This window comes from Hemicordylus capensis, chromosome 2, assembly GCF_027244095.1.
Source record: "Hemicordylus capensis ecotype Gifberg chromosome 2, rHemCap1.1.pri, whole genome shotgun sequence".
Classification (NCBI taxonomy): Eukaryota; Metazoa; Chordata; class Lepidosauria; order Squamata; family Cordylidae; genus Hemicordylus; species Hemicordylus capensis.
In genome coordinates this window covers 114,521,939-114,535,375 of record NC_069658.1, presented here as the reverse complement: position 1 = coordinate 114,535,375, position 13,437 = coordinate 114,521,939, and the positions used below count along the sequence as shown (strand labels likewise).

Genomic DNA, 13,437 nt, shown 5'->3' with positions numbered 1-13,437 from the left:
AGTATTGCTGCCACTCCACTCTGCATGGCCACTCCTTTACCTGGTTCGCTGCCTCAAATTGTGGTGGGCTGGTGGGAAGCCCAGCTACCTGGTGCAACTGCTGGGTTTATTCTACCTTGGTAAAATGTTGGGTTGAAAAGTTGAGCTCCACAGGTCTGAAGCAGGTGAGACCAGAGGGCTCCCTGTACTCCAGGTAGCATGAACTGCCTGGGATAACCCAGCCAGCTCATGTCATGTGAACAGGGTCAATGTCATGCTTTACCAATAATGTTGCCACCCCAAGCAACACACCATGGCCACAGCAGAGTCAAAGGAAGCATAACAAATCAAATACAAGCCCGAGTCAACAGCATCATCACTGAGTCCCATTTGAGGTAGGAGTGGTGATGGATAAACTTAAATGTCCCTTCAGCTTTCTTGGGCACCACACTCAAGAAAGAAATCCTTTGATTGGGTAAAGGCAAAGATGAATGAGGTCCTACAACCCTGCTGAACTCCACCACCTGAGAAAACATTGTTTGCACTATATTCTCCTTACCCTGGCCGGATTTCAGCTTCCTAGCATCCTGTGTGTCAGTTCTTTTTTATAAGGCAAGGGTTCCACCTGCATCCCTTCAGCACTTCCCTGGCTACTGGCTACTGGCCACTGGCCACTGTGACTGAGGTTGATGGGAGAGCTGCAGTTGGACACCCCTGTTGTAAAGGATATGGAATCTAAATTGAAACCTCCTCTGTGGGGTCATATTTGCAAAAGCCTCGGATCAGACCATAATAATAATGCAGCCAAACTAAAGTACATGGTATTTTCTCTTGGAGGAAGAAGTTTATACATTGATTACCAAAATAACAAGCAACAATCCTTGCCATCAACTTAATTGCCATCAACTTAGATTCTCAGCAACTTTAGCACTTTTTTTTGGCTCACACAATTGTTTGTGTGAGCCAGTGTGACTGGCCATTAATTGGATTCACACAAAGATGAATTTGAGATTCCCACCTTGGCTCAGATCCACACAATCACACTACTCTACACTACTCTACATCACACAATCACACTACTCTACATACTACATACATAATCTACTCTACATATTCTAGATTCAAACAATTGTGTGAATCAGACCAGAGCTGTCAATATATTATGTACATGTCTATGAGAAGATAGGCTTTATGAGTCTTTAGATATGTTTTGTAGTTCAACAAAGGGGTATCTGTGTTTTCTTGGGCTGCATGCAGCCCAAGGAGACACATGATCCTGGCAGCTGAGTAAAGGGCATTTTCACATTCTTGACCCTGGCTAAAAGCCAGGCTTAAAAGTAGGGTCAGGCAGGGCTGGAGAGCCAGGATCCGCACAGATCCCAGTGCTTCACATGTGCAACCTAACCCAGGCTAGGCTGCCCTAGCCTGGGTTATGCTGCATGTGAAAGCCTCAATAAATGCTCTGTCTTCTTGGCCCACACAACTTGTAAGATGGCTTGTATCTCCCCCTAAGAGATCAGGTTCATAGTCTGGGGTTGCTCCTGGATCCCAAACTCTCCCTGGTTTCTCAGGTTAAGGTTAAGGCTGTGGCCAGAAGTGCTTTTTATCAGCTTTGGCTGATATGCCAGATATGTTCATTTCTGGAGACAAATGCCCTTAAAATGGTGGTACATATGATGGTAACCTCTAGGCTTGACTACTGTAATGCACTCTATGTGAGGCTGCCTTTGTACGTATTTCAGAACCTACAATTGGTATAAAATGTGGCAACCAGATTGGTCTCTGGGTTTAACCGAAGAGACCATATAACACTGATTCTGCGACATCGACTGCACTGGCTGCCGATATGTTTCCAAATGAAATACAAAGTGCTGGTTCTTACCTATAAAGCCCTTAATGGATTAGATCCAGGGTACTTAAGAGAGCACCTTCTCTGTCGTGAACCCTGTTGCCTATTAAGATAATCTGGAGAGGTCTGGTTACAGTTGCCATCAATTTGTTTGGTAGCGACTCGGGACTGGGCCTTCTCTGTGGCTGCCCCAGAACTTTGAAATGTGCTCCCCGCTGAAATAAGAGCATCTCTTTCTCTGTTAGCTTTTATGAGGACCCTGACGATGTACCTGTTTTCCCAGGCTTTTAACTGAAATTTAACGTTTTAATGTGTTTTTATCTATTGTGATTTTTATCTGGTTTTTTAAAATGAATTTTAAATGTTTTATATTTTGTCTTATGTTTTAATCTGTACACCACCTAGAGATTTCTATATTAGGCAGTATATAAATTCAGTCAATCAGTCAATCAATCAATCAATCAATAAGCAGAAAATCACTTTTTATTCCATCCTTACATGTGTCTCCACTGCCTGGATACAACTGCTATGGAGTAGGCCCCTGATCCAGACTGCTCAGAGTGGGTACTTTAAAAGGACTTCAGAGTGTTTTGTACAGTTATATAAAACAATTCATCTTAAAATGTCTGACATCTAAAAAGTTGGATCACATTTCTGAACGAATGTTATCTGTTGCATAATGGTGAAATGCTAATGAAAGATTCTGAAGCTCAGAGGAGCTGCTTCTGTTTATCTGGCATTATAAGTCTGATGGAGCGACGAATTCTATATGATAATAGAACTATAATTCATATTGTCAACAAGCTACCATTTAGGTGTCTTAGATGTCAGGGAGCAAACTGTGCAAATCGGCACTGAGGACACTGGCTGTTATTAATGTACACGTATTGTCAGCTTTCAGCTTTTGAGATAAAAATTAACAATCTTCTTTTTCCAAAATGCCCAAAGCAATTTACAAAATTGAAATATGCAGTATAAATGAGGAGAAAGGGAGGGTTAAATGGCTGTAAAGTTTTATATCCTTTTCTGTTTTGCTTATTTCAGAACTTGTGCATTTGATAGAGCAAAAATGCAAGTTAAAAAATAATGGGGCGATTATCACAATCAACAAAAATCGGGCTAGCAGAGGCTAGCCCAATTTTTGTTGACCGTAAGAACCACCGGGCTTGCAGAACACCTGGTAAAAAGGTAACTCGCTCAAGAACCCCTGGTAAAAAGCAGGTTTGCGGAGCGAGCGCTCCAGCAAACCTGCTTTTTATGATCGTGAGTAGCCGCGGCGCGCCTCCATGGTGTGCCTTCGCACCGCACCTACTCACGAGTAGACCCCCACCGGGGGTCTCCCCAGTATGCCCTGTGTGCTCGCGCAGGGCATACTGGGGCTTGTGGGGGCTGCGTTGCTCCCGCTCCCCCCACCGGTTCCATCTCAGAGCCGGCCATTGTGTGGGCAGCTGATCCGGCCATGCAGGGCTCCCTGCCCACTCGTGAGTGGGGAGAGCGGGCTTAGCCAACTCTTCCCGCTCACCCGAGGAAACCGGGTCTCACTGATCGTGAGACCCGGTCCAATGTGTCATTTGACTGTAGAACCTGTTGATGGTTTTAATTTGCTTTAACTTTTTAATTTTGGTTTTAATTTATGTTATTTTATTGTAAACAACCCAGAAATGTGAGTTTGGGGTGGTATGTAAATATGTTAAATAAATAAATAAATGTTTTGAGGGATTTTTAAAAAGCTATATACCCTGCACATGTAATAATGTCAATTGCCTGACTCAGGGGTGTAGCAAGGTTAGAGTGGGCCCAGAGACAAGATTTTTAAATTGGCTCCCACCCAAGCTCATCTAATGAAGTAACAAAATCTTAAATGAGGCTGAATAGTGGTTACAAAAAGCATAGTCAAATTTTATATATATGTTCTGTATATATATATTCGCTTATATATATATGTTCTGGTAGCTCCAGGTCTTAACACTCAATTTCAGAGGATGAATACAACTGAAGGAAGTCTGGGCGGGTGCGCAGCTGGGGGAGCCAGTCATGTGACTTGCCTCTGCCCGCCCCCAGGGCAGTAGGCGCCCAGACAACTGTCTCCCCTTGCCCTATTATAGTTACGCCCCTGGCCTGAATAATGATTCAGGATTTTGAAATGTAGACTTGCACACCAACAATTTACAAAAATTTACATTTTAAGGGACATTTTGTTCACACACAGAATTTAAAGACCCACTCAGATTATCACTGTGTGCATGGCAACCACTTTTTTGGTCCAGCTAATAATTGTTCCTTACTCACCTCATAAGGATGTTATGGCTATTTTATTATGCACTTGATTTGCAAGCCATATGCAAGAAGTAGAGCTGTTGCTCATGACCGGTTGTAATTGGCTTTCCAAGCATCACAGAGCTGTCACAGAATTAAACAATATACAATAGGAGAGCTGGTCTTGTGGAAGCGAGCACGACTTGTCCTCTTAGCTAAGCAGGGTCTGCTCTGATTGCATATGAATGGGAGACTAAATGTGTGAGCACTGGAAGATATTCCCCTTAGGAGATGGAGCCACTCTGGGAAGAGCAGAAGGTTCCAGGTTCCCTCCCTGGCTTCTGCAAGATAGGGCTGAGAGAGATTCCTGCCTGCAACCTTGGAGAAGCCACTGCCAGTCTGTGAAGACAACACTGAGCTAGATGGACCAATGGTCTGACTCAGTATATGGCAGCTTCCTATATTCCTATGGTCCTAAAACCCTAAACCCATATAGTGATGTGCATGGTCCGGAGCAGTCCGGACCAGCACCAAAGGGGAGCCTATCTTTTAGGGCGGGGAGGGTTTGTTTACCCCTCCCGCGCCTCTTTGCCCCCGCCAGTGGCCGTAATTTACTGTAAAATTGGGGCGCTGGAAACCAGCCGCCCCAGCCGCCGCCGCTTCCGCCGCCCCCCCCGCGAGCAAATTAGAGGGGAAAAAGGCTACTGCCTACAAGGAAGGGCTACTGCCGCCCTGCCGCCGCCACCCGCCACCCCCCCACGAGTGCTCACCAAGTTAGAAGACTTTAGAGAGGAGCTCGCGAACAGAGCTCCTCTCTTATCGAAGCCTCCGGCCCAACTGGGGCCTTGGGCGCGTGCGCACGCGTGCTAGAGCTCTTCTTCCACTAGAGCTTTTGCCGGAGGCCCGGTCTACCCACCGGGAGGAAGCCGGGTAGACCGGGCCTCCGATCGCCGGAGGCCCGGTCTACCCGGCTTCCTCCCGGTGGGTAGACCGGGCCTCCGGCAAAAGCTCTAGTGGAAGAAGAGCTCTAGCGCGCGTGCGCACGCGCCCAAGGCCCCAGTTGGGCCGGAGGCTTCGATAAGAGAGGAGCTCTGTTCGCGAGCTCCTCTCTAAAGTCTTCTAACTTGGTGAGCACTCGTGGGGGGGTGGCGGGTGGCGGCGGCAGGGCGGCAGTAGCCCTTCCTTGTAGGCAGTAGCCTTTTTCCCCTCTAATTTGCTCGCGGGGGGGGCGGCGGAAGCGGCGGCGGCTGGGGCGGCTGGTTTCCAGCGCCCCAATTTTACAGTAAATTACGGCCACTGGCGGGGGCAAAGAGGCGCGGGAGGGGTAAACAAACCCTCCCCGCCCTTAAAGCAATACCCCCCCACCCAGACCGGACCAACCAGGGCAGAACCGGTCCGGCAGTTCGGCCATTCTATAGAATGGCTGCCGGACCGGTTCGGACACACGCCTAAACCCATATATTCCTATGGTCCTAAAAGTAAGGTGATCAGTGAATAGGTCCTTATAGGAGAAACAAATATAATGTATTTTGTTACAAGGGCCACAGGAACCAGGGCACTGTAGAAAGTTCTCCACTGTCCAGCCATAAGTCATACAGGTTCTTACTACATTCAAACAAAATTGATCCCAACAACTACTCCTGTGACATAGGGGCTACTCACACAACCCCACGCACAGGTGGGCAGAGGGGAAGGCAGGGTTCGACCTGCCTTCCCCCAGATGATCATTCTGGATTGCCCATACAACCTGCGCTGCTGGGAGCAGCACAGAGCAACAGAGGCCGATATTGATTTTCCCAGCTTCTACATATCCCACAAAGCACCATGTGATGAAAAAGCCTTGGTGCTTTAGGTGCCTGTCTCTGTGTCTCCTTGGCTCCTTGGAACAGAGGAGACAGAGGAGCTGGGCAGCTGGGTTAGGGTGTGCTTGCTCCCTTAACCTCAACTAAGAGCCAGGCTTAGGAACAGTTAGGCTTGGCGGGAGTGCTGGAATCCAGCACTTCACACGAGCAGCCTAGCAGGGTGTACCCTGGTTAGCCAAGGGGACAATTCATGCTTGCTGCCACAAGACCAGCTCTCCTCCCTTAGATCAACTCTCTGCTTTGGGACAGGTGTAGAAATGAAAAAGTGCTCCTAGAATATCAGCATATTATTTTGTGATAGAATATCACATTATATTGTCATATGCAGTCGCTTCCCTTCCTTTTCCACAGTTCCACCCTTTTTTCACAAATGACATGGCAAAACTATGTAAATATATATATATATATATATATATATATATATATATATACACACACACACACACACACACACACACACACACACACACATACACACACACACACACAAATAGATAAATTATTGAAAACTACTGAAAACCAGCAGGTAGAGAAAATTTAAAAATATTCTTAAAACAAAAGTATAAGCCTGAATATCAAGAATTACAGTAAATTATAGGATGTGTGCACCAAGTGGTCAAAATGCCTATTTCATGGAAATATTTTCAAGTTGCATTAATGTGATGCAGGCTCTAAATGAGTTGTCGACCTCCAGCTAGTGATTCAGTTTTAATGTGGACTCTAGTTCTAAATAAGTTGCTTATCCTGGCTTCACTTTTAATTTCTGAGACTTCCAAGGCTGTAACGAAATGGACATAACTGCACTATTAGAGTCCTCTTTTTGCCAATAGGTTTGTACTATGCAAAAGACTGCTATCAGTTTGTACTCAAACCTGTTCATATCTTACACAAATGCATACATGTCTTGGTTTGGGGTATATATTGAAATTAAGTTGCCTTGCTAGAATGTACAACCATATGGAATGTTTCATATGACTAGCTACTGTATAGACTAGCCTGTGGGCTGCTTGATCTACTAGTAGGAAGAACACACTGATGCTTTTACAAACCATTAAGGTAATTTTCCAGGTGGATTAACATCATGTCTGCATACGCACTGGGGGCATTGCTAATAACTCCTGTGTATTTGCTAAAACGGAAGCATAGGTATGGCTGAGAAACTTAATATTTTGGCACTAGAAAATGTATGCTGAACTATTCTTAGTAGAACAGTTTATCAGAGATCATAAATGGGCATAGTCATTAACTATATGATTGTAGCATGAATAATCTAATTGGAAAATGTCTTATGAGTCATGTAACATAATATATGTGACCTTTATATTCTATGAACTGCAGGATTTTGCATAATTACTACTGTATAAATTTTGTCTTTATAATGCTTTTTTGCAGCGATCTTGATATATAGGTTCTACTCATTTGTCTTGTTACCCTTTTTAAGGATGCTATGCATGTTAATTAAATTTTTGGACTCTTACAGGGAAATTTTGAGGAGTCTTGAACTTCTAATCCTCCAGTCATTGATAACTTTGGGTGCTGAAAACTGAGAATTGGTAAGTCCTTGTCTTATCTTATCTTATCTTGTCTTGTCTTGTCTTGTCTTGTCTTGTCTTGTCTTGTCTTATGTTGAAAGATGCATCAACTGTGGTGTGAGGAACATAGTCAAAGTTATGTGAAGGTGCTTTTTATATCCTAGATTAACCCATAAAATCTTGGGAAACAAGGTCAATGGGTCAGTTTCAGGACCAGCTAATATTCAAAATAGTTGGGTTTGTATGGAAAATTGCAATTGTTTGGTGGCTGAAGAAGTGTGTGTGTTTGGGGAGGGCCTTCCCCTCGGAAGGGGTCTTTGACATCAGAAAATATGTCCCTGAGAGTTGTGCAGGCTTTAACTATAGGGCACAGCCATCAGTAATGCACCAGGAAAAGGATGTAACACCACGACATATATCCCTTTCCTAGCACATTCTAGGGTAGCACCACAAAAGGAAAAGCAGCATACTTCACTAAAGGCAAGCCCCTCCTCTCCAGTCAATCCTATTTTATACCATACTGGCACCCTACAGTATGCTACCAAATCGGCTACTAATTTTTCTCTGGAATTGTTTCCAGATAAAAATGCTCTAATTCGGCTTGCATTACCTTGGACAGGATCATTGGTTCAATGCAAAGCACAGCCCTCATCATCTTTCCTAACTCTTGATAGCAAGTTATCAACATACTTATTCTCCACCTTTTGGGAACTTACACATTCCCCACCTAAACACTCCTTTTCTTTTGTTTTCAACCTATGGAAGTCCAAGCTACACACCTGCCTTTTTGCCTGCCTTTTGACTCTTGAACCAATTTGTGGCATATGCCATTCATACAACCCAGCTTGATTGTGCAGTACATAATTAGACATTTCGGACATCGTGGATTAAGGTGAAAGTTCACCATTCTTGGACCTTCCATTGTAGTGAAGGCCTTACTGTAATGTGCTCCTGCTTGAGATCTCCTGCTTGAGATCCACCCCACTCTTTTTCTCTCTATCAGCAGATATTAGACACAGAGTGTAGTAAAACAACTCCCTATGTTTAATTTTTCATTTTACTATTAATAAAAACATTTTAAATTGTACAAAAATGTACATACAAAAATGTAGTGCCCAATTATGCATTTTAGTGCTTCCTACCTTTTGTGACAATATCAGCATGTCAGTGCCATCTCAGATCACTCAGATCAAACAAAAAATATAACAAAACAGCTTAAGTTGGACACAGACAGAGAAGGCAAAAAAAGGTTTTTTTAAAGTCACTTTTTAAAAAGCATTGCAGGCATGCTTTTCAGGTTAGATGCCGATAACTCTGTTCTGTCAACCATATTCTGAGGATAAAAGATGCTGGGAGAGGTTGTACTGCACTATGGTAAACTTCTCAGCCTTCATGATTTCATCCAAAATTCTATACAGAGCTTACTCACATGCAAGCTGTAGGTGCTCTGTATGCAGATTCTTCATTATTGCAGACTATGGAGCATGCAGAGAGAGGCCATATGTAAACAGTTTGTGAATTCTTTGTTCTGTGTATGGAATTCAGTCTGGGAGTAGTAAATGGGTGTAATGCATTTATTAGCCATAGATTTAGTCAACCGAATAAGTCTACAGCTAAAGCTCTCCTGTGCATGTGTGTCACTTCCAGATTGTGTCCATGTGAGATTCAGTAGATTAGTCTCTGGATTTTTGATAGCTTGGATCTATGACAGACAATCTAATGATTAATTTGTTGATGGACATATTGCTTTAAACAGTGATCATGACAGTCTTTCTGCAGTCAATGTTTTGTTAAGAGCTTCCATAACTGCAACATGAAAATTAATGAACTATTCTAAGGATATTTTCTGAAATGATAGCTTGACAAGCACCTGCTTTGTGGAAACAATCTAAGATCACAAAGCCAATTATCTGCTTTGTGCTGGAAAAAGCAAGTAGAGTTGCCGTACTCTACTGAAGTATCATAATTCCACTTGTGATACTTCAGTTGTTCCTCCAGTGTATACTTTCCTTTTGTTCTCTGCCCAACTATTTCACTTCAGAATCTATAATTCTGTTGCTAATTGATTCTAAGCACTGGAAGTCTTATTTTTTCCTACCATTTGTTCCATCCAAGCATCTTACGTTTTCTCATTCCATAAGGCCCCCTGATATATACCAACGTATGTATATTTCATACGTTTAATACTACACACACATCACTGCATGCACACAACTCCAGCAACATGCATGCATATCAGCTAACCTTGACATGAAAAAAACTTGACATGAAAATGTGACACTATATAAAATGTGTCTTCCCAGCAGAAGGGATAGAGATCCCTCATTCTTTCCATATGTTGGGACTCCACCTACATGACCCAGAGGGTCCCGATGAAGAGATATGTGGTGGTACTCCCACAAGAGAGAGGAGAAACCTTGCCACCAGCCAGAGCTCTTTCCACCACACCAAGACAAGCCCAACACACAAGCCAGCATGGTGTAGTGGTTAGAGTGCTGGACTAGGACCGGGGAGACCCGAGTTCAAATCCCCATTCAGCCATGAAACTAGCTGGGTGACTCTGGGCCAGTCACTTCTCTCTCAGCCTAACCTACTTCACAGGGTTGTTGTGAAATGTAGTACACCGCTCTGGGCTCCTTGGAGGAAGAGCGGGATATAAATGTAATAACAACAACAACAACAACAACAGCATGGAAGTGTGGAGGGAGTGGCAGTGAGTCGAGCAGAGCAGTGCGAACTGCCCATGCCATTGTTGACCTATCGCTCGACCTGAGTGTAGGCATGGATGGGGGAGGGAAGCCCAATGGGCCACCAAATAACCAGGGGAACAAGGGGAAGAGCAAGCAGCTGCAACCAACCAGGTATTGGAGAGCCAGACAGGAAGAAAGGGACACAAAAGGAGAGAAAGGGCAAGTTTTTGAGGAGTGTCAAGGCTGCAAAGAACTACTAAAGAGGAAGTGGTGCCACTGATTAGGAGGTGGAACCTGGTAACTCAGGTCCTCCAGGAATGAGGCTGAGTAAAATGCAGACCACTAGTCGAAGGAGGAACATAGGAAGCTGTCTTACAATGAGTAAGACCATTGGTCCATCTGGATCAGTACTGTCTACCCAGACTGCCAGCAGCTTCTCCAAGGTTAGAACATAAGAACATAAGAGCATAAGAACAGCTGTGCTGGATCAGGCCCAAGGCCCATCTAATCCAGCTTCCTGTTTCACACAGTGACCCACCAGATGCCGCTGGAAGCCTACAGGCAGGAATTAAGGGCATGCCCTCTCTCCTGCTGTTACTCCCCTGTAACTGGTATTCAGAGGCATCCTGAATACCAGAGGTTGCAAGCAAGAGTCTCTTCCAGCCCTGTCTTGGAGATGCCAGGGAGATAACTTGGAACATTCTGCATGCAAGCATGCAGATGCTCTTCCCAGAGCGGCCCATCCCCTAAGGGATCTCACAGTGGTCACACATGTAGTCTTCTATTCAAATGCAAACCTGGGTGGACCCTGCTTAGCAAAGGGGACAATTCATGCTTGCTACCACAAAACCAGCTCTCATCCCATGACCAGCTCTCCTGGTCATGGGAGGAAGAGGGTGCCTGAACCTCCTGCCAGGACTATAGGTACCCACACCACACTTAACTTGTGCTTTACTTTTCTGCCCTAGCATGTAGAGGTCATGTTCCTGAAAGTTGCACAGCGGCCCTCGCAGGCATATTTTTGCAGTCAAAGAGTACTTACAAATCATTGTAAACCGCTTAGAGAGCTCCGGCTATAGAGCGGTATATAAATGTAAGTGCTATTGCTATTGCTATTGCTATTGCTACTTATGGGGATAGGGGAGAGCAGTTAAAAATCATGGCCCCTCTGATGCTCAGAAACAGTCTGGCTGAGCTCCTGGCAGCCTTACTGTGCTAGACGCCGCACTGTTGTGTTTGGCTGCTCTGGGTGTCAGCCTCTAATATTAATTAATATTAAAATTAATTAATACTGGGCAGTGGAACAAAGTATTGGAGTTTTAACAGAGGCAGGAAGAGAATTTAAATGCACAAATAAACCTAATTGCAGGCAAGTAGTGTTATCAGTGCCCTACTTCTGTGATAATGAGTTATTTTAATTATGTTATGGTAAAAACAGTTCATGGCAAAGGCACTTCCAAGCAAAAACTCCGTTGTTTTGATTTGCACTTGTTTACTGGCCGCCAAAGAGTGAAAGATAGTTTACTCCTCAGAAGCACTAGATGTTCGCTTTATTTGAATAATAAATCAGTTTAATGCTTTTCATCATGAATAAGTAAAGCTAATTTATATATATTATATCTATGGAGTATATAAATTTAGGGCTGTCTTTTAGCCTATGTTTTTGAAGAGTTTAAATTAAGTAAATATATTATATGTAATTAGCTACAGTACATAGCTTAGTCAATTACATTCCATAAACTGATGCTCGGCAGTTATGAAATTATGAGAAAAATCTTGGAAAGAAAAGTATGCTTAGCACTGGATTGTCTTCAGAACACGCAACAAAAACACACCACATTTTGGATATTTCACATGTCCCTGAATTGATTCAAAATGGTGACAATAACTATATTCTGGACAAATTGACTGTAATAGATCTGTAATCTCTATGTATTTTTTAAAATTAGGTCCATTATGCACTGGCCCCTGTGAATACATGTTTTGAAATAGCAAAGAGGGAGTTCTCTTTGTAACATATAGATATTGTATGTGTGTGTGTGTGTGTGTGTGTGTGTGTGTGTATACACACATACATACACATATATACATATACACACACACATACTTTTTCCTGAAGGAAGTTGGAAAGAAAAAAAGACTAGAGAATGAAACCAAAAAACTCCCCAAACCTGCTGCTGTCCAGTGGAGCTTTTAAGAATGAGTTGTGCATTAGGGATGTGCAAACAGGTTCAACCCTGAACCTGTTTGATGTCGAATCAGTTTGGTTTGATAGTTTGGGGGTTGAACCGAACCACCACCACCTTGTTTGGTTTTGCATCAGACCAACACCCCCCACCATGGTTTGGGGGGTACACAATTTTTTTTAAAGAGAATTTTAAAAAAAACTTTCTCCCCTTCATGGGAGTTCCTTGGGGTGGAAGCGGGCGGGGGGTTTCCATGGAGGTTTCCCCTCCACCCACTACCCTCCATAATCACCCCCTCCAGACCGTTCGGCCAGTTCTTCAGCCCATTTGGGCCTCTGTAGTTTGGCACGTTGCCCAAAATGCTGGCCACCATGCATGCGCAAATGGTCTCTGCAAGGCCCTGGGCCATGCCAGGCCTCACAGAGGCCATTTGTGCATGCATGGCAGCTGCCATTTTGGCCACTGCGCCAAACTATGGAGGCCCAAATGGGCCAAAGAACTGGCCAAATGGACTAGAGGGGGTGATTATGGAGGTTGGCTGGGGGAGGGGGAACCTCCACGCCCCCCGCTACCCCAAGGAACTCCCCCGAAGGGGATAAAAGTTGTTTTAAAAAATTTCACTTTAAAAAAATTTACGAACCCCCCAGACCGAACCAAACCAAACTGGGGTGGGTGGGTTCAAGGGAGTGCCAGAATGAACTGGTCCAGTGAGGTTTGAATCCAGTCTGGACTCGCACTGAACCTGGCCAGCTGGTTCCATGCACATCCCTATTGTGCATGTTCAGTAGTAGCCAGATGCTTATCATAAAGACATGAACAGAACAGCTGGTATGATGTACTATTCATATCTTTATGATAAGCATCTTGCTAGAAGAACTTAGAAGAGTTAGAACTCTTGGCAACATAATAAGGTCATTCTCATGACACGGGGAGGAAGGAAGGATTGATCTTACCATCCATCCCCACAGATGGTCTTGTTACAGACCAGGCCTGATCTATATACTAAATATGCTCATTAGCTAGTATATAAAATAGGTCTGGGCCAAGTTCTTTTATATTGGTGACCACGTCTGATCTGGACGC

At 44.0% G+C, this 13,437-nt stretch overlaps 1 protein-coding gene across 34 annotated transcripts in view; it reads left to right on the top strand.

The window, feature by feature from the left end:
- Window positions 1–13,437, top strand: part of PTPRD (protein tyrosine phosphatase receptor type D) — a 1,992,390-nt gene that overhangs the window by 507,097 nt on the left and 1,471,856 nt on the right. For all 34 annotated transcript variants that reach the window (XM_053297923.1, XM_053297924.1, XM_053297928.1 and 31 more), the window contains exon 4: window positions 7,427–7,499. The gene's annotated coding sequence lies outside the window, so the exon portion shown is untranslated. The remainder of the gene's footprint in view (window positions 1–7,426; window positions 7,500–13,437) is intronic.